Source organism: Salvelinus sp. IW2-2015, linkage group LG26 (genome assembly GCF_002910315.2).
Source record: "Salvelinus sp. IW2-2015 linkage group LG26, ASM291031v2, whole genome shotgun sequence".
Lineage (NCBI taxonomy): Eukaryota > Metazoa > Chordata > Actinopteri > Salmoniformes > Salmonidae > Salvelinus > Salvelinus sp. IW2-2015.
In genome coordinates, this window is record NC_036866.1 from 40211186 (window position 1) to 40234085 (window position 22900).

Below are 22900 nucleotides of genomic sequence, written 5' to 3' on the forward strand. Positions count from 1 at the left end.
GCCCCCACTCTACCCCCTCCATTCCAGAAGAAACACTGTCTGACCGTCCTGTTGATGGACTCAAACGGGAAGTTTGTTCAGGAGAAGAAACTTTTCCCTCGACACAAAAGGAGAAAGATGTGGTGGCCAACAACGCAGAGTGCCATGGAGCTGCTTGATAAGACCCAGCTCGGGTCACCAAGCCATGTAATCATACAAACCGGAAGCAATGACCTGCGTGCTCAGTGGGAGAGGGTGGCAACTTCACTACGGGGAGTGATGTCAACCCTTCTACAGAGGAAGGACTTCCACCCTGCCACAATCCAAAGAATAAACGCCAGCCTCTCCAGGGACTGTGCCCTACGACCCAATGTAGACCTGGCCCACCATCCCACCCTCGATCTGGACTGTCTCTATGACCATGTTCACCTGTACAGGGAGACAGTCCCCATCCTTGCCAAGATTTTTCACTCTTATTGCTGTTTTTTGAGCTAAATTAGAGCTAGCTAGCAACAGCAGCAGACAAACAAAAACAGTTGCCATGGCAATGGTGCCACAGCAGCAGAACAGAACAGCAGCAGAACAGAGCAGCAGCAGTAGCAGAGCCCACAGGCACCATGTCCCCACTCCCCTCAGCACTGAGTCCATTCTTTACCCTCCAGAGGCCAAAACTGACACAACAAGGAAAGCTCTTAAACAGCAACTACAAAAGGGGAGGCCATAAACCCTTTTTGCAGACCTCTACAAAGGACGCTGCTTTAAACCGCAGCCCGACCTCTTCGTCGACGAACAGCGGAGCAATGCTAGAACACCAGAAGAACTAGACACTATTTACAGTCATGGGGACAAACACCTACCGGGAAGCAACAACTTTTCCCTCCCTACATACCTCCCCAGAAATAACTATGACAAAGTGAAAAACGAAAATGGAGCACAGCTCCTGAAACTCTGTCGAACACTGGGTCTGTACATCGTCAATGGTAGGCTTATAGGGTACTCTTTTGGTAGGTACACCTACAGCTCATCCCTTGGCAGCAGTACTGTAGACTACTTTATCACCGACCTCAACCCAGAGTCTCTCAGAGCCTTCACAGTCAGCCCACTAACACCTCTTTCAGACCACAGTAAAATCAGAGTGTATCTGAGAAGAGCGGAACCCAGCCATGAAGCATCACGTCCCAATAAATTACATGGTACTAAACAGTCTTATATAAATGGAGTGCAAACAGTACAGGAATCTACCAAAAAGCAATTTAGTAGCCAAAAATTACAATCTCTCCTGGACAACATTTTAGCCTTATCATTCTCCAACAACAATGAAGGTGTAAATTTGACCTTTTGGAACATAAACTTTATATTTGACAAATTAGCCACCTAATCTAAAGAAACATTAGAGTAAACCAGAAATAATAGATCATGAAAAATGGTTTGATAATGATTGCAAAAATCTAAGAAAGTCATATATCTAATCAAAAACACAGAGAACCAGACAACAAAAATATATGCCTCCAATATAAGGAAACACTGAAGAAATACAAACACACCCGAAGAATAAAAAAGGAACAGCACATTAGAAATCAGCTGGATGGAATTGAGGAATCCATAGAATCAAACCACTTCTGGGAGAATTGGAAAAAATGTAATGAGCCTCATCATGAGGGATTGGCTATCAAATCACTTTGCAAACCTCTACAGCAATATAACAAAGAGCCCAGAACAACAAGATATATAAGAAAAATGACAAATCCTTGAATCAGCAGTCAAAGACTATCAGAATCCTGTGGATAACTCAATTACAGATGAAGAATTATTGGGAAAACTATGCACTCTCCAACCCAAAAAGGCCTGTGGTGCTGATGGTAATTTAAATGAAATTGTCAAATATACAGACCACAAATTCAAATTGACTGTACTCAAACTCTTCAACATTATCCTCACTGCAGGTATTTTCCCTGATATTTGGAACCAAGGATTGATCACACCAATCTATAAAAATGGAGACAAATTTGGCCCAAATAATTACAGAGGAATTAATTTGGGTTCATTTGGGTTAAAGCAACTTGGAGGAAATTCTCTGCAGTATCATAAATAGCAGACTACGTCATTTCCTTGATGGACACAACGTCCTGAACAGAAGCCAGATTGGATTTGTAAAAAATGATGGTACAACAGACCACATTTACACCCTCCACACTCTAATTGACAAACAAGTAAAGCAAAACAAAGGCGCAATCTGCTTGTGTTTTGTAGACTTCAAGAAAGCATTTGATTAAATTTGGCACAAAAGGTATTTTTTTWGAAACTAATAGAAAGTGGTATTGGAGGGAAAACACATGATGTTATTAAATCAATGTACACTAAAAACAAATGTGCGGTTAAAATTGGCAACAAGCAAACAGACTTCTTCTCTCAGGGACGTGGAGTGAAACAGGGCTGCTCAGTAAGTCCAACACTATTTAACATCTACATGAATGAATTGGCAAAAACATTAGACAAATCTGCAGCACCTGGTCTCACCCTACACACCACTGAAATCAAGTGTCTGCTGTGCGCAGATGACCTGGTGCTACTGTCTCCCACTTACGAGGGGTTAAAGCAGCACCTAGATCATCTGCACAGGTTCTGTCAAACCTGGGCTCTGACCGTTAATCTAAAAAAACAAATATAATGATATTCCAAAAATGGTCCGGAAATCAGGATCATCAATATAAATTCTATTTGGACACAGTTCTATTAGAACACACCAAATACTACACGTATCTAGGACTAAATAGCAGCAACACAGGTAGCTTTCACCTGGCTGTGAACAAGCTGAGAGACAAAGCAAGAAGAGCATTCTATGCCATTAAAAGGAACATTAAAATCWAAATTCTAATTAGAATCTGCCACCCAAAAAACCCAATCAGTTATTGAAACAATTGCTCTATATGGCAGCGAAGTATGGGGTCCGCTCTCTAGTAATGAATTCACCAAATGGGACAAACATCAAATCGAAATACTGCATGCAAAGTTTTGCCAGACTGTATTGCAAGTGCAAAGAAAAACTCCAAATAACGCATGTAGAGCAGAATTGGGCCAAAACCCCCTCCTTATTCAAATAGAAAAAATAGCCATCAAATCTTGCAACCATCTAAAAACAAGTGATCCCAAAACATTCCATCACACAGCCCTACAATGTCAAGAGATGAAACAAGAGAAGAGTCCKTTCAGCCAGCTGGTTCTGAGGCTCAGTTCACTAATCCAAATCAACCCCATAGAGCCTCAGGACAGCACTCAGAAAATCTGGCCCAACCAAATCATCACAAAGCAAAAATAAAAATACATCACCTATTGGAAAGACACCACAAAAAAAGATATGTAAACGTCAATGCTATTTGTCTCWAAACAGACAGTACATGGTGACAGACTATCTGATCACTGTGACTGATAGAAAACTGAGGAAAACACTGACTAGGTATAGACTCAGTGAGCACAGTCTGGCTGTAGAGACCGGTTGTCACWGGCAAACCTGGCTGCCCAGAGAGGACAGGCTGTGCTCACTCTGCTCAGGGTAGAGGTAGAGACAGGGCTGCCTTTCCTATTACACTGTGACAAATACTCAGACCTAAGAATCTTTCTTTCCTCAAAATTATCATTTAGTACAAAGAATTTTAAACTAAATATTTATTGGGTGAAAAGCCAAAATGTGCAGTTTTGGTAACCAAGTAGGTGTCCTCCTGCCACATCCTGAGGGACAGCCAGTGACAAGTGTTTTCATACCATGTCATGTGGCTTCTCAGTCAGCTTGAGACTAGTCTACTACTGTTGCTTTCATGTATTATTATTCTCATTAATATTGTTTCAACTACTACTATTATTATTGCGGTTGGTACTACCGTTTTTGTTATATGTATACTTTGACAATGTACTGTAAGTAATGTAAGTTGCCACGTCAATACAGTCTACTGAATTAAACATTGAGAGAGAGAGKGAGTGAGAGAGTGAGAGAGTGATAGAGGTAGCGTGCACTGTTTCCTTCATTCAAGTGACGCTTAAGCCAGATTGATTGATCTGCAGGGCCAAGTCACTGTGGAGTTAGSGCACCGTAAAGGCTCACTACGAGAAGAATTAGTTCTATGTCATCCTATTGACTTCTCACCTCTCTAGAGCGTAGACTTCTGTTCTGTTCTCTATAGCTACACTCAATAGCCATTCAAACCTTTAATTTACTTGTTCTTAATTACTTTTAGATTTTGTAAATTACTTTGCCCAGTAAAACATCCATCTGAATCAGTAAATCCACAATCTACTGTTAACTTGAGCAATCATTTCTTACAGTCACTTTCGTTTGTCAAGATCACCAATCAAACCACAGACGGTCCCACATGAGTCAATTATCTATAATGTCCATCTTTTGTTTCACTGCTATTGTACGTCTTTGGTAGAAAGATGTTTCCATGAAAATAGAATGACTAGATTCTATTATTTTCATATGGATGAATCACCTCTCCAGGAAGCCGGTGATCTAGGTTCTCGTAGGTCGGTTCGTCAGTGAAGGGTAATTATGTTCTCTGTCACCTATAATTTCCAACACCTACTCTCTCCAGGCCTGGAAGAACCTAATGGCTCTCCTCTGGCAGCCCATTTGAACCGCCGTACAGCTCTGACTCAATTAGTGTTGTCAAGAGATAACGACGAGGCGCTCCTTTTCCCTTTTAGATGAGTTCCAAGGTAAGACAGTAGCTTCGTACAGTATCTAAATCACACTCYAGTCTTTTTTAATCTCACTGTGCACATGATCTCTTGTCAAATCATAAAGTTCAGCTAGCCATTATTTTTATAAAAAGCATTAAAAGTGAATCCTTAGACTTTCTGTTGAGTGGAGTTGCTCTCTAGCTCCATTCCGTTTAGGTAGATTTTTTATTGGGAAAGGGATATCRAGTCAATTATATAACTGGATGCATTCAACCTAAATGCGTCTTCTGCCTTTCACATAACACCTCTAAATTAGAGAGGTGTGGGGGGCTGCTCCATCGGCGCCCGGGGAGCAGTTGTTGTTGGGGGTTAACTGCCTTGCTCAAGGGCAGAACGGCAGATTTTTTCACCTTGCCGACATGGGGATTCAAAGCAGTGACCTTTTGATTACTGGCCAAAAGCTCTTAACCACCCAGGCTACCTCTCGCCCCATATTGAAGAACAGCGCTAACAATGCTTATCTGGGGCGGCTCACATTAATGCCACATGATGATAAATATCATGATCGGGATATTTCTGATATTGATAAGTATGCTGAGAGTGGATAGTGGTCCTACCGCTGACTGATGAAAATACAGCATGCTTATATCAACAGTTGAAATAATATATATATATATTTTTTAAGCAGGCATAGTACAGAGCTGAAACAAAAGGAATAGCAATCAATGCCATAACCTACGTGTGAGCTTAGCGCACCCAATTAAAGTCCTAAGACTCTTCTTCTCCTTTGGACAATCCGCCGTGTGCAACTTATAGCATGTCCTGGTCCATTTCATTGCAACCAAAGGCATATACACACATTTACAGAGGGGGAGTCATTAGCTGTGTCTGAAATTACAGTGAACAAAAACGTTCCTAAAGTTCCCTCGTCACCTTGTCTTGTCATCGCCCGTCGCGCAAGGCGTCGTTTTCATCGAGCCGTTCGTTTCGCTCACACACATTAGCTTAGCCATTAGCCTGCCCTACTATCTCTGCCAATTATCTCCATCTGTACGCTGACGCTAAGGACAGCGAAGGATAATAAGCGTGACACGCGGTGTAAAATAATGACACGCAGATGAAGAGAAGTCCATGTCTTGATGGACAGAACACGAAATGGAAGACAAATGATGTCTCAGTCTCACTCTGCCAGCCCACACACGTCTAGCCCTCCGGTTAGCCTAGGCTAGCCTGTTTCTTTCCCCAAGAGTAGACCGTGGAATAAATTGGCCCATGTGATAAGACATCAGATGAATTGCCTTGTCGAACCCCCTGACTTCACAAACGTACCACGTACCTCCATTTATTTTTATTACACCAGGTAAACACTTTCACCTCAGCACTGAGCTCATTAGGCTAGCTGAAGGATGATGCTCATCACCCCACAACACGACTTCTCTTAACGTCTCACCGACCTTTTCCACTTTGTGTCAATGAGTAGCCTAAACCCTACTTCTCTCTTTGTGAATCCCAAGCTGAAAAAGAGGTGAGACCAGACAGTTAAGACATAACTCGATCTACCCTCTGCCTCACACTAAGTCAAAAGGCATTCTTACAAGCTGACTCCTAGAGCAAAGTTAATTGAAGATTGCCAGCAAATGGCTAAAACAGAGCATGTAGTCAAAACACCATCCTCAGATTGTGCCACAGTCTGCCAAATGCTGATCATCCATCACCACGATGGTATAGGATGTTCCTGGTGTCAGCAGTAATGGCGTTTTCCCTGGGAGGTGTCAGGTAATTAAGCATCTTTAGGGTCACACAGGGGTCCCAGCTTCAGTCACATTGAGGCTGTGTTTACACAGGCATCCGAATTCTGATATTTGTTTCACGAAAAAAGATCTGATGTGAAAAGATCTGATATGATTGGTCAAAAGACCAATTAGAGAGAAAAGAGATCAGAATTGGGCTGCCTGTGTAAACGCAGCCTGAGTGACATGATAATATGACATTTGGGCCAGCGAGAAACACATGACATAACATGGGCCATCACATGCCATTCATATGTTGTCTTTCAAGCGGGTTTATAACTTGCGCTAATATGCGTCCTTTGTCCTGATCTTGTCCACATTCTGATTGTGGACACATTTTCAGAAATATGTCTACACAGTGTCCACATTGTGAACAGATGTCCTGGTCCCACGCAGTATGCAAATTATTTGACAGCTATTTTTTCCAAAATAATATTTAGTTTTCATTTTAAAACATATATTGATGCCATAAGACATAGGTCAATGGTGCCACCTGTGAAGGATTTTGAAAGGCAGGATAATGATGATTTAAATGATTTCACTGTCCAGATCCATCTACAGTACACTTTTAAAATATCCAGACACAATGTGTGCCAGACTACCTCCAGAGGTGGTCAGGAAGATCTGATCACATTTCAGATCACAATCAGATCACAAAGCGTCTTTTAATCATCTTCACCTGTCTGAAAATGTGGGCACAATCAGGACAAAGGATTCATTTTAGAACCAGGTTTAAACAGCGCTTCATAATGACATGACCTCATATTGACATCTTCAGTTTCTGGATAACGATAATTTGCATATATTTAACCCTTATTTTACCACATAAGTTGACTGAGAACACATTTTAATTTACAGCAACAACCTGGGGAATAGTTACAGGGGAGAGGAATGAGCCTGGGGATGATTAAGTGGCCATGATGGTATGATATCCAGATTGGGAATTAAGACCCTATTCTCACAATAAGTGTCATGGGATCTTTAGTGACCACATAGAGTCAGGACACCCGTTTAACACCCCGTCTAAAAAACAGCACCGTACACAGGGCAATGTCACTGCCCTGGGGCCTTAGGGGGAAAACAATGTAGACCAAAGGAAATAGTGCCTCCTACTGGCCATGCAACACCACTTCCAGAAGCGTCTCCCATCGAGGGATCAACCAGGACCAACTGTGCTTAACTTCAGAGGCAAGCCAGCAGTAGGATGCAGGATGGCATGCTGCTGGCCTATTAATGCTGTGTACCGTTGCAGATTGAATTCATAGTTTGTGTCTTTGACTTCCTCTTTACAGGCTGTTGTCTATTCGTCATGCTGCATGAACCTTGTGGAATCAGCTCAACTATACCTGCTTTGTTCAAATTTGATATTCATATTCACAGAAATTCACACATATTCACTGTTTTTAGCTTCACTAAATCTAACGTGAAAACAGTTTCAAATTGATGGCATTGTTTGAAACGTTCCGTATTATAGTGATCTTAACTGATGAACCTTACAGATTACGGTCGAAGGAGAACAAGCTCCATTTGATAAACATTGTGAATCTGCCAACACAGACATCCTCACACTGCACCATGCTGGATATCTGTCTGGGTTTACCGTACACTGCTTGTTTGCATCTCTCTATCCTTATTACAAACGTACCAATATGCATTGCACGGGATCGGTTATCTTTTATGGATGAGGCGAGGTGGATGGTAGTTAGAGAGCAGAGGGGGACTTCTCATTCCCTCAGATTGGGGGGGAATATATAAACAGGGTTTATTGTCATGAGCTGGCTTCGGGGGCTGTCATTTTACATTACACCCACCACATCTAAATTAACACAAATAACAAGGTTCCRGTTTACGTGGTCAGATGAATGCCACATTTCTGCATAACAGCTATCAACCTCATGCCGCCCCTTCCCCTGTGTTTGTCAAGCAGGTAAATTGGTTGGGATGGCAATGGTATAGCGTTAAAACAGACCTGCTGTAATCTTATTCAGTCTGTCATTTCATTCAGAGGACGAGAACACATTTCCTTTTTGTTCACTACGCTCTCGCATTAAATAGGATTCATTTTGGAGCTGAATAATTCATGTTTTTTGGGGCGGTTTGTCAGCATGCTGAGGGAGAGGAGCAGGAGTTGTCACAGGGGAAAAGTGAAAGGTTACACTAGCTAGCTACTTTCAGTAGATTGGCACTAGCTACCTCATTGTGCATGGAGGACAACGAGGAAGAAGGGGATAATGAAGGTATTTTTCACTGTCAATAAGAACAAATGGGGGACTTATTAGCCCTAATGGAGGACGTGAGGGAAACACAAGGTGTCACTTTATACCAGGGTCATAGGTCATTAAGCTGTTGTGTCAGGGGCCTTCCCTCCGACACATAGCATATAAAATAGATAAGGCAAAGGATGCAATTAAAGTTAGAGGTTAGGTAAGTCCTACCCCTTCTTGCATGATCTCAATTACTGATACATACGCTGGTGGGCAGACTATAAAGCTTATTAACTCAGTATTCTCTGGATGCTCAGTAGCGTATCTGTCAGGTTCCCCTACGGCAGTGTGGAGGGCCCTCTGAAAAGCAGAGAGAAGGCGTCAGTGGAGAGACCAGCTCTGACATCCACTTTGAGCTGACTGAAGGTGATCTCCCTGTTAGTCTGGCGTTACGCAGAGACGGGCAGTATTTATGTTTACATGTATTTGAAATACGTATTTGAATTACTTCTGAGTATTTTGTCATTTGTATTTTCTAAATACTGAATACTTTTCTATAACAAATCGTTTGTGGTTCACCCTGCATTGGTATCAGAAGTCTGCTAAATGTTTCTGCTAAATAAGCTAAATATAAATATATATGTAAAAGTTATCACAAAGCCTGCTAAGTATTCTTCTAATGAGCTCCGCCCCGAAACAGTACTGTTACTGAGAATGTTGTCACGCCCTGATCTGTTTCACCTGTCTTTGTGCTTGTCTCCACCCCCCTCCACTTGTCGTCCATCTCGTTTTGTTCGTAAAACCTACCAGCGTTTGTTTCCCTGCTTCTGACTGCTTCTTGCTCCTGTTTTCTAGTCCTTCCCGGTTTTGACCGTTCTCCCTGCCCTGACCCTGAGACTGCCTGCTACTGTTGTTAGGAATAAACTTTTGTTTCTTCAACTCTGTCTGCATCTGGGTCATACCTCAAACATGATAAATGTTGTTGCTGTTCGAGCCGGCTACTTGCAAATGTTTTTTTGTATTTGAATTAAACACATTACAAATACAAGTATTTTGTAGTTTATTTTGATACATTGATCTTTATGGTACTGTATTTGTAATTATTTTTATTTTAACCCCCTTTTTCTTCCAAATTTCGTGATATCCAATTGCAATCCAATCTTGTCTCAATGCTGCAACTCCCCAACGGGCTCGGGAGAGGCAAAGGTTCAGTCATGCGTCCACCAAAACATGACCCGCCGAACCGCGCTTCTTAACACCTGCCCGCTTAACCCGGAAGCCAGCTGCACTAATGTGTAGGAGGAAACACTGTTCAACTGACGACCGAAGTCAGCCTGCAGGCACCAGGCCCGCCACAAGGAGTCGCTAGAGCATGATGAGCCAAGTAAAACCCCCCCCGGCCAAACCCTCGCCTAACCCGGACGACACTGGGCCAATTGAGTGCCGCCCTATGGGGCTCCCGGTCACGGCCTGTTGTGACACAGCCTCGGATCGAACCCGGGTCTGTAGTGACACCTCAAGCACTGCGATGCAGTGCCTTAGAACGCTGCGCCACTCGGGAGGCCTATACCTGTATTTTCTCATTGTATTTTGTTATTTTTGCCCATCACTGGCGCTATGGAAACGTGGGATGAGTGACAGGTTAAATAGCATAGCTAATTTCCCTACGCAGTGGCTCCCAGTGTGCTGCCTCTACCTCCTCCTAATGATGTCTCTAGAATGACAGCTTAGAATCCTTGGATGATAATGAACCTTACAGATAGATAACTGGACAAATGCACACAGACGTACATACACACACACATATACACACTAGATCCTATAATTTAGTACTGTGTTTCATCCCACTGATCCCAGAATGAAGTAGAGTAGACAGAGGTTCTCTGTAGGGTGCTGTTACCCCTCGTGGAACAGACAGGCGCCCTCCCAGCTTTGAGGGCTTATTCCTTTGTATCACAGTTCTGGCTGGGTGCCCAAGTGACGGACCATCTTCTCCTGCCATCTCCTACGCTGGCATTTGAAAACCTCCCCAATCCCACCTACACACACACYCGCGCGCGCGTGCCACCTGGAGCCAGATGCCTGATCAGCGCTCCTCTCCTCCAGTGCCCCAACACTCTGGGAAACAGTGCCAGCATGTGAAATCTCAGGTGACAGTCACCTGGAAGTCTCGTAGCCCCAGAACAGCTGTAGGGCCTTGATTACCTCCCCCTGTCTGCACCGCACAGCACGGCTTTGCACCACCGCCACATCAATCGCCTGTCAATCTCACTCAGCCTTAACCATGACCCACTCAACCACACACACACACACACACACACCCAGGCAGGGGAACACGAGGGAGGGGAGAGGAGAGGGGGGGTTAGTACAGGGGGAAGGGGGGTCGACTGCCAATGGTTCAAATTAATTGCTACATAAGGAAAAATTGAGAGATAATTATTTGCGCTTTCCTGTCATTGCTGCGGAGAGGATGACCTCATTAACTTGCAGCTTGTACACAATTCAATTACCAAGATATGGAAATACATTTTTGATTACTTTGGAGGCCGGAGCTCGATTCATCTCTATTTCAGATGTGGAGTGGGGGGAGGAGTGCATGTTTGAGCGAGGATGTCTTTGCGTCGGTATTTAATAAAAGATACCAGCTTTGGTCTTCATCCTTTGAGAGGGAGTATGTCTCAGCGAGAGAGTATGTCTATTGTAAGCATTAGGAGAAAGTAAAAGATTCCTTTGCACCTTTTGTGGGAGAAGTCTGACAATACTGTATGTCCCTCTCTGACGAGAGGCCGGCAGCAGGCTACGAAACCCACTCCTATGTACAGTATCTGGTGTCCCTCGCTGTTGTCAGATTAAAACAGCTATATTCACATCTCTATCAAAGATCCAGCCTCTCTATAGGCCCTCATTTCAACAGATGAGCATTCAATCTCTCCGACACTGTGTGTACTGTTTCTTTCACTTGTAGGCTACAGAGAGGCTGTTTCTCTTACTTGCATTATGATCTCTCGCTATCACTCTCTTGTGCCCCGTCTGTCTCTTTCTCTCCTACCACCTCCCAAGAGCAGTAGTTTGACTGATGAGAGAGCCAAGACGTCTTCAAACAGCTGTGTCTCTTTGACGGTTCAGAGTGGCTGGAGAAACCTCCAGTTTCTCCCGGTAGAGAAGAAAGGGGTGGTGTGTGCGACTGTTGACTGAAGAGATGTTGGGGCCGTTGATTCCGACACAGCCCAGAGCACAGACAGACACAGTACTGCTGGAGTTGTTGATTCGTGTTTGCATTGATGAGAAGAGAGGAGCACGCGCCTTTAATCAGATGCAGCTGGAGGATCTCCAGCTGTTTCTATCTGATCATATTAAAGTTTCAACCAATGAACAAAACAGCTACGTCGATGAACGCACTGCACCCTGTCGCGTCACATCAATCGAAACACGCAGGTTGTTGTCACTTAATAGATTTGTCTTAAGTCATTGTGATTCTGTATAGTTGCGACTTCAACTTCACTGACGTTACTGACAATGCGATGCTGAGAATTCCTATGGTTGAGACTGGCTACATTGTGCTGCTTTACCTCAGCACCACACACATAGAGGCTTATGCTTTGCATGCTGCATGTCTCCCATTTGTGTAATMACATCAGTCGTGGTTAATCTCCAGGTCAAGTAGATCCAGCCTGTCCCACAGGATAATGTGTCAATATTGAAAGAGTTTTCCCTCTAAATATACCTGCTGAGGTGCCACTTCAAACAGGTTTAGATAATCGGGAGATTTAGTGTGTGTGCGAGTGTGCGTGCGTGCGTGCGTCCCAGCGTGTACGTGTACTGTGGTGGCTTTTGGCACAAGCCCTCCTGTCGTATAACTTAACGAGGCGTAAAAGGGTGAGCGCCTATGTGTGCCTTTCGGCAATACGGTGCCTGGCATGGTACATACAGTGCATCTTTCGTTCCGTCTTTTGGATTGTTAATTGTGTATGCCTTGTTCCTCAGCGTGACCGAGTGAGGGTGCCTCTGGGTAAGATATAGATGCAGTCAAGCAGGCATCACCCACAGATGAGTCTCTGTTGTCTTTGCTGTGTGCTATACTGTAAAGAACATACTGTAACCACTATAAGGTTTTTGCGTAAAAGGAGACACTTAGCAGGAATAGATTGTACTTTGGTATGTCCCCCAAACTCAAACGTGTTGTGCAGCCAGCCTGCGGAGGGGAATGAACTTCAGTTTCCTGCCCCCCTGTCGTTCCCCAATGTTGGGAGTGACTGTGTGGGGCCAGGGGCAGAGAGGGGCTCAGATGGGCCTACTCAGGCTAACCTCTACCTCCCTGTAGCAAATATGGAACAGAGGAACACCTTAAATTAGAGCACACAGCCTGAGAGAATGAGAGCGAGAGAGAGCTCTGTCAGTCACACATACATATAACCCTTTACTAACCTACACTATATCACCAAGCACTCTGGGCATCTGACACTCATCCTGGCCTGTTTTTAGGCCTTCAGGGTTTTACAGAGAACAGGGAGAGGGAGAGAGAGATAGTCTTAATAGGATTACATCTGTTAACATCATGTGAGATAAGATCACAGTTTGGGGGGCAGTGCTCCTGGGGGATGATGGGGCATGGGGCCCCCTCTCCCCCACCTCCCCCTACACTCCCCTCGATCCAAATAGGAACCAGACACGCGGGCAAGGAGATAGAGGGATGTGGGAGAGAAATAGAGTGGGAGGGAGGGAAGCAGGCTCCAGGCGTTAACCTCATTTGTGACAAAAGCCGTGTCTTGGAACAGAGCAGAGAGAGAGAAGCAGAGCAGAGAGACTCTCCAGAGACCACTCAGATCCCTGGGCTCATTTCCATGCAGACCTAATGAAAATGTTTGGCTTGCTCTCTTAATTAAAGATCATTCCCATMTAAATTCACCAAAGCTTGTGATTTGTACACACATGAGCTCGTTTTAATTTCAAATTAGGGCCTGATTGGCATAGTCCCTATGCATCTTGTGTCATAGATCTATGCAGTGTATAGTAAAAAGGAGATACATGAAAATGTTTTTGGACTTGGACAAAATAAGAAAATATATTGACTCTGTTACTGAAAAGACTAGATTAGAGATAGTCAAACATTAAAGAAACAGATACAGATAAATATTTTTGATCATTCAGTAAGTCAAACATTAGGCTAGAATAAAAAGCTTTTWAAAAAATGATTTAACCTTTATTTAACTAGGCAGGTCAGTTAAGAAAAAAATATTATTTACAATGACGGCCTACCCAGGCCAAACCCGGACGACGCTGGGCCAATTGTGCGCTGCCCTATGGGACTGCCAATCACGGCCGGATGTGTTCAGCCTGGATTCAAACCAGGGACTMTAGTGGCACCTTTTGCACTGAGATGCAGTGCCTTAAACCGCTGCGCCACTTGGGAGCCCAATGCATGTATGTCTACTCTTCCAAATACAGAGGATGTCTATGTGACAGTGCATTGCAAATGTAGTTWTTGTTTGGCGATACCTGGAAAATGCTTGCTAAAATAATTACTTTTAGGATCCTTTCAAATACACATTTCTGTATGGGACATGTCTTTTTAGGATATTGTGTCTGGTTACTTTTGGTGTGTTTGCACGGATCATTCTAAAATTACAAAGCTACTGGGGAAAATTAAGTCAAATTAATGGACCTCCCTCTGTTCTGTCTGTTCAAACCCTATTAAATGATATTGTTAAACAAAAACAATAGTTTTGCTAATCATGCTCTATGCATGTGCATAGTGATTTCCCTGGAGGCTGGGAATATGCATTTCACCAACACAGTAATTCCCTGTGTTAATCAGAAACTGAAAAGGCCTGGCCAATGGATGGAGGATGTAAAACCGTTTGATTTAGAATCAGCTTCGTGCAACCCTCTCGAAATTGGCTTCCTTCCCCTAAAGATGGTTCAAGTTAATTAAGCACTCAACGGGTTTATGATGTTTAAATTAAAATATATCACCCTCTTTGTGTAGCTATCAGGGGAGAGAGCTGCAAGGCTGGCTAATGGGTGTATGAAAATTCATGATGTAAGACTGAGGGGGCGTTTGTGCTGCTAACCCTGTCACTCAGGGTAAGAGTAGCGAATGTGTAGGTACATAGTACCTCTGCTGCCCAGCAGGGGGAGTAGAGCTCTGTTCAGGCTGTGGAGAATCAGCTCAGCTCAGGGGAGTTAGTTGTTGTGACCAGATGCTTCATGAAAGATTGATGCCGGAATGTGCCCATGTGTCTCTTCGACACACACACACATAAACGCACTCACTCACACACACAGGCACGCAAACGCACACACAAACAAACACACTTTTTAAGCCTTGTTTCTCTTTCAAGCGATACACCTTCTTCTCCCAAATGACAGATGAAAGTGATCTAACGGAAAACTTTGAGAAAATTTCTGATGCCCATTGAATGTCACATAATTCAAGGGTTTTAGATGCCTATGTTTACGATTTGGCCATTTCTAATACAGTATTGTGTAATGAGGACTTTGAGTTGCAAACATGTCATGGGGATGCATACATTTGCAGATAAAGCCAAAATGCAGTTGATTGTTTTAAGGTAAGTCAAGGTAATAACATTCTGTGATCTGAGTACAAACAGAGTTGACTTTGAAATCCTCTTCTGTCGTCCCTGGCATATTTAATGAGAGACAACTTGAAATCCAATAGCATTGGGAGATATGACTTGACTAGAGGTCACCAATGTTTACCACAGATCCTGTCCTCATGGTCTTTAAATGTGTAGCATGACTGTCCCGTGTGGGGAATTAAAACTCTGTGCAATGAGCTGGGAATTGCTTTGGTTAAGATTTTTTGTTGTTGCTCATTACCCAACAGAAACAAATCAACCATCTTAAAATTGTGCAACCTCTACACGTTGTATCGATATGGCCCTACTCTACAGATCTGTAGGTGGTTGCTTTCTTAGCTTTTGCTGTGGATCTTTGAGGGCTTCTATGAAGCGGAAAAGAGGAGGAACGGTCACATGCTAATTCTGTATAAAAAAAAGGCATTACTATAATTGTGGGCTGTGAATGTGTTAATATTTTACATGGCATGTATTGGATAAATAAAATCACGCCACTTCATTGCTGGCCATCCTTAATGGGGGACTGAGGAAATGCCAATCAACAAAATGAAGGTTAAATGTATTATCAACCTGCCTTAATAACCTGCACATTTCTATTAACAGTATTCATGTCTTTACATATAATCTGCAATAGTGTGATATCTCAGTCATCATTTATTAAAAAAAAAAAAATTGCAAATGATTTGAGTGGCAAATTAGGTGTCCGTGTGTAAGCCGGTGTATAGGTGTACAGTGAATGGAGGCAAAGGGGAAAGCTGCATCCCAATATGGTGACCTAAGTATGGGCAAATGGGTGTGTCAAAAGGAAAGTAGTGGGCGTGTGAAATGGAGTGGGTGTGCCAAAAAGAACTTCCGTTTTGACACACCCACTTGCCCATACTCCTTTCCTTTTGACACACCCACTTGTCCATACTCCTTTCCTTTTACACACCACTTGCCCATACTCCTTCCTTTTGACACACCCACTTGCCCATACTCCTTTCTTTTGACACACCACCTTGCCCATACTCCTTTCCTTTTGACACACCCACTTGCCCATACTCCTTTCCTTTTGACACACCCATTTGTCCATACTCCTTTCCTTTTGACCACACCCACTTGCCCATACTGCTTTCCTTTTGACACACCCATTGCCCATACTCCTTTCCTTTTGACACACCCATTGCCCATACTCCTTTCCTTTTGACACACCCATTTTCCATACTCCTTTTCCTTGACACACCCATTGCCCATACTCCTTCCTTTTGACACACCCACTTGCCCATACTGCTTTCCTTTTGACACACCCATTTCCCATACTCATTCCTTTTGACACACCCACATTGCCCATACTCCTTTCCTTTTGACACACCCACTTGCCCATACTCCTTTCCTTTTGACACACCCATTTGCCCATACTTAGGTCGCCATATTGGGATGCAGCTTCCCTCTTTGCCTCCATTCCATTCCTTCTCTCCACTACTGGGCGTGTGAAATGGAGTGGGTGTGTTGAAAGGAAAGTAGTGGTGGCCTCCCGGGTGGCGCAGTGGTCTAAGGCTGTGCCACCAGAGACTCTGGGTTCGAGCCCAGGCTCTGTCGCAGCCGGCCGCGACCGGGAGGTCCATGGGGCGACGCACAATTGGCCTAGCYTCGTTCGGGTTAGGGAGMMTTTGGCCGGTAGGGATATTCTTGTCTCATCGCGCACTAGTGACTCCTGTGGCGGGCCGGGCATGCTGACCAGGTTGCTAGTACGGTGTTTCCTCCGACACATTGGTGCGGCTGGCTTCCGGGTTGGATGTGCACTGTGTTAAGAAGCAGTGCGGCTTGGTTGGGTTGTGTTTCGAAGGACGCATGGCTCTCGACCTTCGTCTCTCCCGAGCCCGTATGGGAGTTGTAGTGATGAGACAAGACAGTAACTACTAACAATTGGATAACACGAAATTGGGGAGAAAAAGGGGCTAATTTTTTTATAAAAAATATAAAAAATCATAAAGAAAAAAGAAAGGAAAGTAGTGGGCGTGTGGAAATGAGTGTGTGTCCAAAGCGCTCTGAAAGTTTTGATTGAACTGTGTTTTTTTCTGTTTCCTACCACGCAATTACCATACATTTGAGCTAATGTATTGCGCAGTGGTGGCTGGTGGAAGGAGCAATAGGAGGACGCTTATTGTAATGGCTTGAATTGAATAAATGAAACGGAGGCAAACATGTGGTTTCCATATGTTTGATACCATGCTATTTATTCCATTCCAGACATTACAATGATCCCATCCTCCTATAGCTTCTCCCACCAGCCACCACTGGTACTGCAAGTGTTTGGACTTCTCATGATGGGTGTACTGTTGCATCATGCGTTGTATGCATGTGCTTACTGTGACTGTCACTCTGATATTGGCTACTAGGTAGCTACATCCAATGCCGTTGCCGGACGGTAGTGCTGAACAGTAGTGAAACATTTTTAAAAAATATCATTTTTAGATAAAACTATACTAAATACATTATATTCACAGGTCACCAAATAATTGATTAAAACACATTGTTTTGCAATAAAGGTCTACAGTAGACTCAACAGCCCCATTTAGGGTAGCACCATGGTGTAGCCGGAGGATAGCTAGTTCCCATCCTCCTCTGGGTACATTGACTTCAATACAAAACCTAGGAGGCTTGTACGGTGACAACGATGTAGGCTGTGTGTAGCGGTTAGCGGTTATAATATGAAGGTTTTGCTTGGAATGGTTTTTTCGCCTGGTCACAGACAGCTGTTGTGTACTGAAGCCCACTAGCGAAGGGAAAAGGTGATGCGAGAAGACATTTTCCAACGATCAAAGGGATCATGCTGTTTGTGTGTGGCTGCTATGAAAGTGAATTGTGTTTGCGTGTGATCAGGGGTGTATTCATTCTGCCAATTTTATTTAAAAAACATTTCTTAAATGGAAGAAAACTGGATGAAACGTGGATAAACATCCCTGAATTTGTCCAACAGAAACTCTTGTTTGCAACTGTTGGAATACTGATTACACCGTAGATCAGCTCGACGCAAGCAAGATTGAGCAAGACAGTATTGAATGTGGCAATGTCCGTCACTTTGATTACAACATTTTCTCTCAACCTGTGCACCTACATCGTAAACTATCATTCATAGGCTAGGTTGTAGCTACCTCATGATGGTTATAGGAGAAATTTGAGTATCACGTAGTAGCCTAAACCGATCGATGTTACATTGAGTTGGGTGAATGGAATATGAATGACAGTCATCCCATATGCTGTAATAGAAAGAAGGTCAGGCTCATAAAAATACTAATCCTCCCTGATCTTAAACGACACCGACCGCCACTGGTATGTATCAAAGCGATATCTACACTGAGTATGCCAAACATTAACAACACCTGCTCTTTCCATYACAGACTGACCAGGTGAATCCAGYTGAAAGCTATGATCCCTTGTTAAATCCACTTCATTCAGTGTAGATGAAGAAAAGGAGAAAGGTTAAAGAAGGATGTTTAAGCCTTGAAACAATTGAGACATGGATTGTGTATGTGTGCCATTCAGAGAGTGAATGGGCAAGACAAAAGATTGAAGTGCCTTTGAACAGGGTATGGTAGTAGGTACCTGGTGTACCGGTTTGAGTCATGAACTGCATCGCTGCTGGATTTTTCATGCTTAACAGTTTCCGTGTGTATCAAGAATGGTCCACCACCCAAAGAACATCCAGCCAACTTCATACAACTGTGGGAAGCATTGGAGTCAACCTGGGCCAGCATCCCTGTGGGACGCTTTCGACACCTTGTAGAGTCCATGCCCCAACGAATTGCAACTCAATATTAGGAATGTGTTCCTAATGTTTGGTATACGCAGTGTATATGCTTATCAATATTAGTTATTTCTTGTGTAGGCTGCTATCCTACATGAAATAAAATCATGGGAGGGAAAAACATTCTCTACCACTACAACATGACCGTGAAGCTGCCAAGTAGGAAGCACCTCTCAGTGGTCAGCAGGCTGTCAAGTCTACTCCTGCTCCTGCTCTCGACGTTGCCAGTTAACTAACCACTGGCCCTGGCAACCCATCATTACGCACACCTGGCAACCATCATTACGCACACCTGGACTTTATCAATACCCTAATTACTCCCAATTTATTTTGCCCTCAGTTGTCATCAGTCCTTAGGTTTTATTGGTTTTCTCTCACGTTCAGTAACCTTCCCATGTTTGTTCTTTTGAATCGGTTCAGTATTGAACTCTGCTGCTGCAACTGCTTTCTGACTCCCGGCGTTTACATTACACAGGCACGTCGAAACAACACCGGTGCACTGGTCGCCGGCTTATCGACTCGTCGTGTGGCCCAATCAGCCACACAAAACGGAAACAATTCTGCACAATTAGCAATGTAAAGCACTTAAGTAAAAATACTTTAAAGTACACCTTAAGTCATTTATTAGAGGGTTTCTGTACTTTACTTTTGATATTTTTCAARACTTTTATTTGACTATATTCTTAAAGACAATAATGTACTTTGTACTCCATACATTTTCCCTGACACCCAAAAGTACTTTCTTTGAATGCTTAGCAGGACAGGAACATTGTCAATTTCACACTTTTATCCCTGGTCATCCCTACTGCCTCTGATCTGGCGGACTCACTAAACAACAAATGCTTCGTTTGTAAATTATGTCTGAGTGTTGGAGTGTGCCCCTGGCTATCCGTAAATTTTAAAAACAAGAAAATAGTGCCGTCTGGTTTGCTTAATATAAGGAATGTGAAACGATTTATACTTTAACTTTTGATACTTAAGTGCATTTGTGACTCGTTTCGGGAAACTATGCGTATGTCGCCTCACAGGAGGGCGCTTGAACAAATGTTTTAAAAAATCTAAATCCGTTTTTTGGGAGAAATGTCTTCGGGAACATGGGAACATTTATGTTCCTTAATAACAAACTTGTATGCCATCTGTACATACAAATAAAATTGTTACATTTTGAGCCTAGTTGGTTTAGTCACGGAAAAAGACAGGAACCTTCCCGCTGTCCATGATCGGCTGAGATAATGGATGGGCTGGACAAATGCGAGAGATGAGTTCGGATTGGTCTGCCATGTAGCACACTTCTGTCAATTACATAAGCTGGCCAGTATGTGTAGGTAATCCTTTCTAACGTGGCTTTTTTTTTAAAGATATCACGTAGTAGAACTGAAAAAGTGTTGTTCTCCACTTTCTGGAAGTGGAGAAGCCTGGTGGAAATAGAGTATGATAGCTAAGGACATGGAGAAAATGGTGGAGTTTAATTGCAAATATGCAGAGCAGTGGAGGCTGCTGAGGGGAGGACGGCTCATAATAATGTCTGGAATGGAATCAATMGAYTGGTATCAACRACATYGAAAACACATCTTTGATGTGTTTGATGCCATTCCATTGACTCCATTCCAGCCATTATTATGTGCCGTCCTCRCCTCAGCAGCCTCCACTGATGCAGAGGGCTGTTGTATAAAACACCTGTCTCCGGATTACATCTTCAAACTAACGGCAACCATGGCATCTGTGACAGAGAGGGAGAAGCGTCCATCCATGTATATTGGTAAGAGTCTAGCTACATTTTCAGATATTATATGTTTCCAATTTTGTRAGKAASTCGTTTTCATTTCAAGTTAAATTGTACTGTTAGCTAGCTAGCTAACGTTAGCTGGCTGGCTCGCTAGCTAACARTACGTGTATGATCTGTGTAGTAATATTATTTGTATCTCAGAGCCATTTGCATTGCAACTTATAGCCCAATGTTAACTAGCAAGCTAACATTTAAACTGGTTGGTTAGCTACCTGCAGATTCATACAGGGTAGTGAGGTTATGAGTTGGGATTATGGTTATTTYTTTAGCTAGCTACATGTCTAATCAAAAGACTGAACTATGCAAGTAACCATTTCACTACAACTTCTGTATCCTGTAAATTTGACAAATAAACTTTGATTTGATTTGATATTGTATGTGTTTACCAGAGACTAATGTGAAGAACACAGCCTGCACCAAAGTCAAATTAGGATATAACGTTAGGCCAACGAGACAGTGTCTAAGTAAAAAAAAATATTTGAAATATTTATCTTGTGAGTTTATTTTCCTGTAATAATGAAGACAAATGAGCTAAAGTGAAGACGTTGACAGCTATATTATATGGTCATTATTTGAACTGGCTAGCCAGCTAACTTAACGTTCGTTAGCTAGTTAACAAGCTAGAAACTAATTATAACATTGTTGAAAACGTTGCTTTTACTTGCCTGGTTAATTAGATTGACATACCAAATTAATTTTTAAACAGGTGGGATTATTGGTGTTAAAATACACTAGTTATACTGTTTTGGACCACCAGGCTGCTGATGTCGTGCAGCATGTAGGTTTTGTGTTCATACTTTTTCATAACGACAAGTTTGATGCCAGATGACAATAGAATGTTCATGATGTCACTGCGACAACTGTCGATAGACGCAGTATAAACCAGCCTTTAGTCTTGAAGTCTTTGGTTGTTTAGTACATGGCCTCATGTTAATCCTTAAAGAGATGGATGGGGCTAAGGCTTAAAAGGGTGTGAACCATGCTGAATGAGAAGAGCTCTCAGTAGGTTTACCAAAACATTCAAGGGCCATTTTCTCAAAAGTGAATTTACATGTTTATCAACTTTCAAAGCAGAATTATTTTCCCATTGTTCCTCAACTGCAGTGTATGATATATAATTTTCTAGCTCTGTCTTTACCTTTTTTTTGCCCTCTTTTTCTCCCCAATTTCGTGGTATCCAAGTGTTAGTTACAGTCTTGTCTCATCGCTACAACTCCTGTACGGACTCGGGAGAGGTGAAGGTCGAGAGCCGTGCGTCCTCCGAAACATAACTCAACCAAAGCCACACTGCTTCTTGACACAATGCCCACTTAACCCGGAAGCCAGCCACACCAATGTGTCGGAGGAAACACCGTACACCTGGTGACCCGTGTCAGTGTGCACTCCGCTCGGCCCGCCACAGGAGTAGCTAGTGCGCGATGGGACAAGGACATCCTTGCCGGCCAAACCCTCCCCTAACCCGGACGACGCTGGGCCAGTTGTGCACCGCCCCATGGGTCTCCCGGTTGCGGTTGGCTGCGACAGAGCCTGGACTTAAACCCAGAATCTCTAGTGGCACAGTTAGCGCTGTGATGCAGTGTCTTAGACCAGTGCGCCACTCGGAAGGCCCCATCTCTACTTTTATCCAATGTAAAAAACATAATTTCAAATTTTGCTACATAAGACCGAATCGAGCCGGTTGGTCACATTTCAGCAATTACATTTACTTTTGATACTTAAGTACATTTAAAACCAAATACTTTTAGACTTTTACTCAAGTAGTATTTTACTGGGTGACTTTCACTTTTACTTCAGTCATTTTCTATTAAGGTACTGTATCTGTACTTTTACTCAGGTATGACAATTGGGTACTTTTTCCACCACTGCCAATTAGCTGATTACCTTTCCATACACCCACTTCTTTCGACACAGCCACTCATACACCCACTCCTTTCACCATATTGGGCTGCAGCCTGAACACATTCCTCTCCTCTCCATCTGAGCTTGCCTCCACCATGTTACCCACTTAAGGCGTATAAGGAAGGAGGAGGAGGGGTCCTTCACCAGGGTAAACCCACAGGCCTCCATTCCAAGTATGGGTT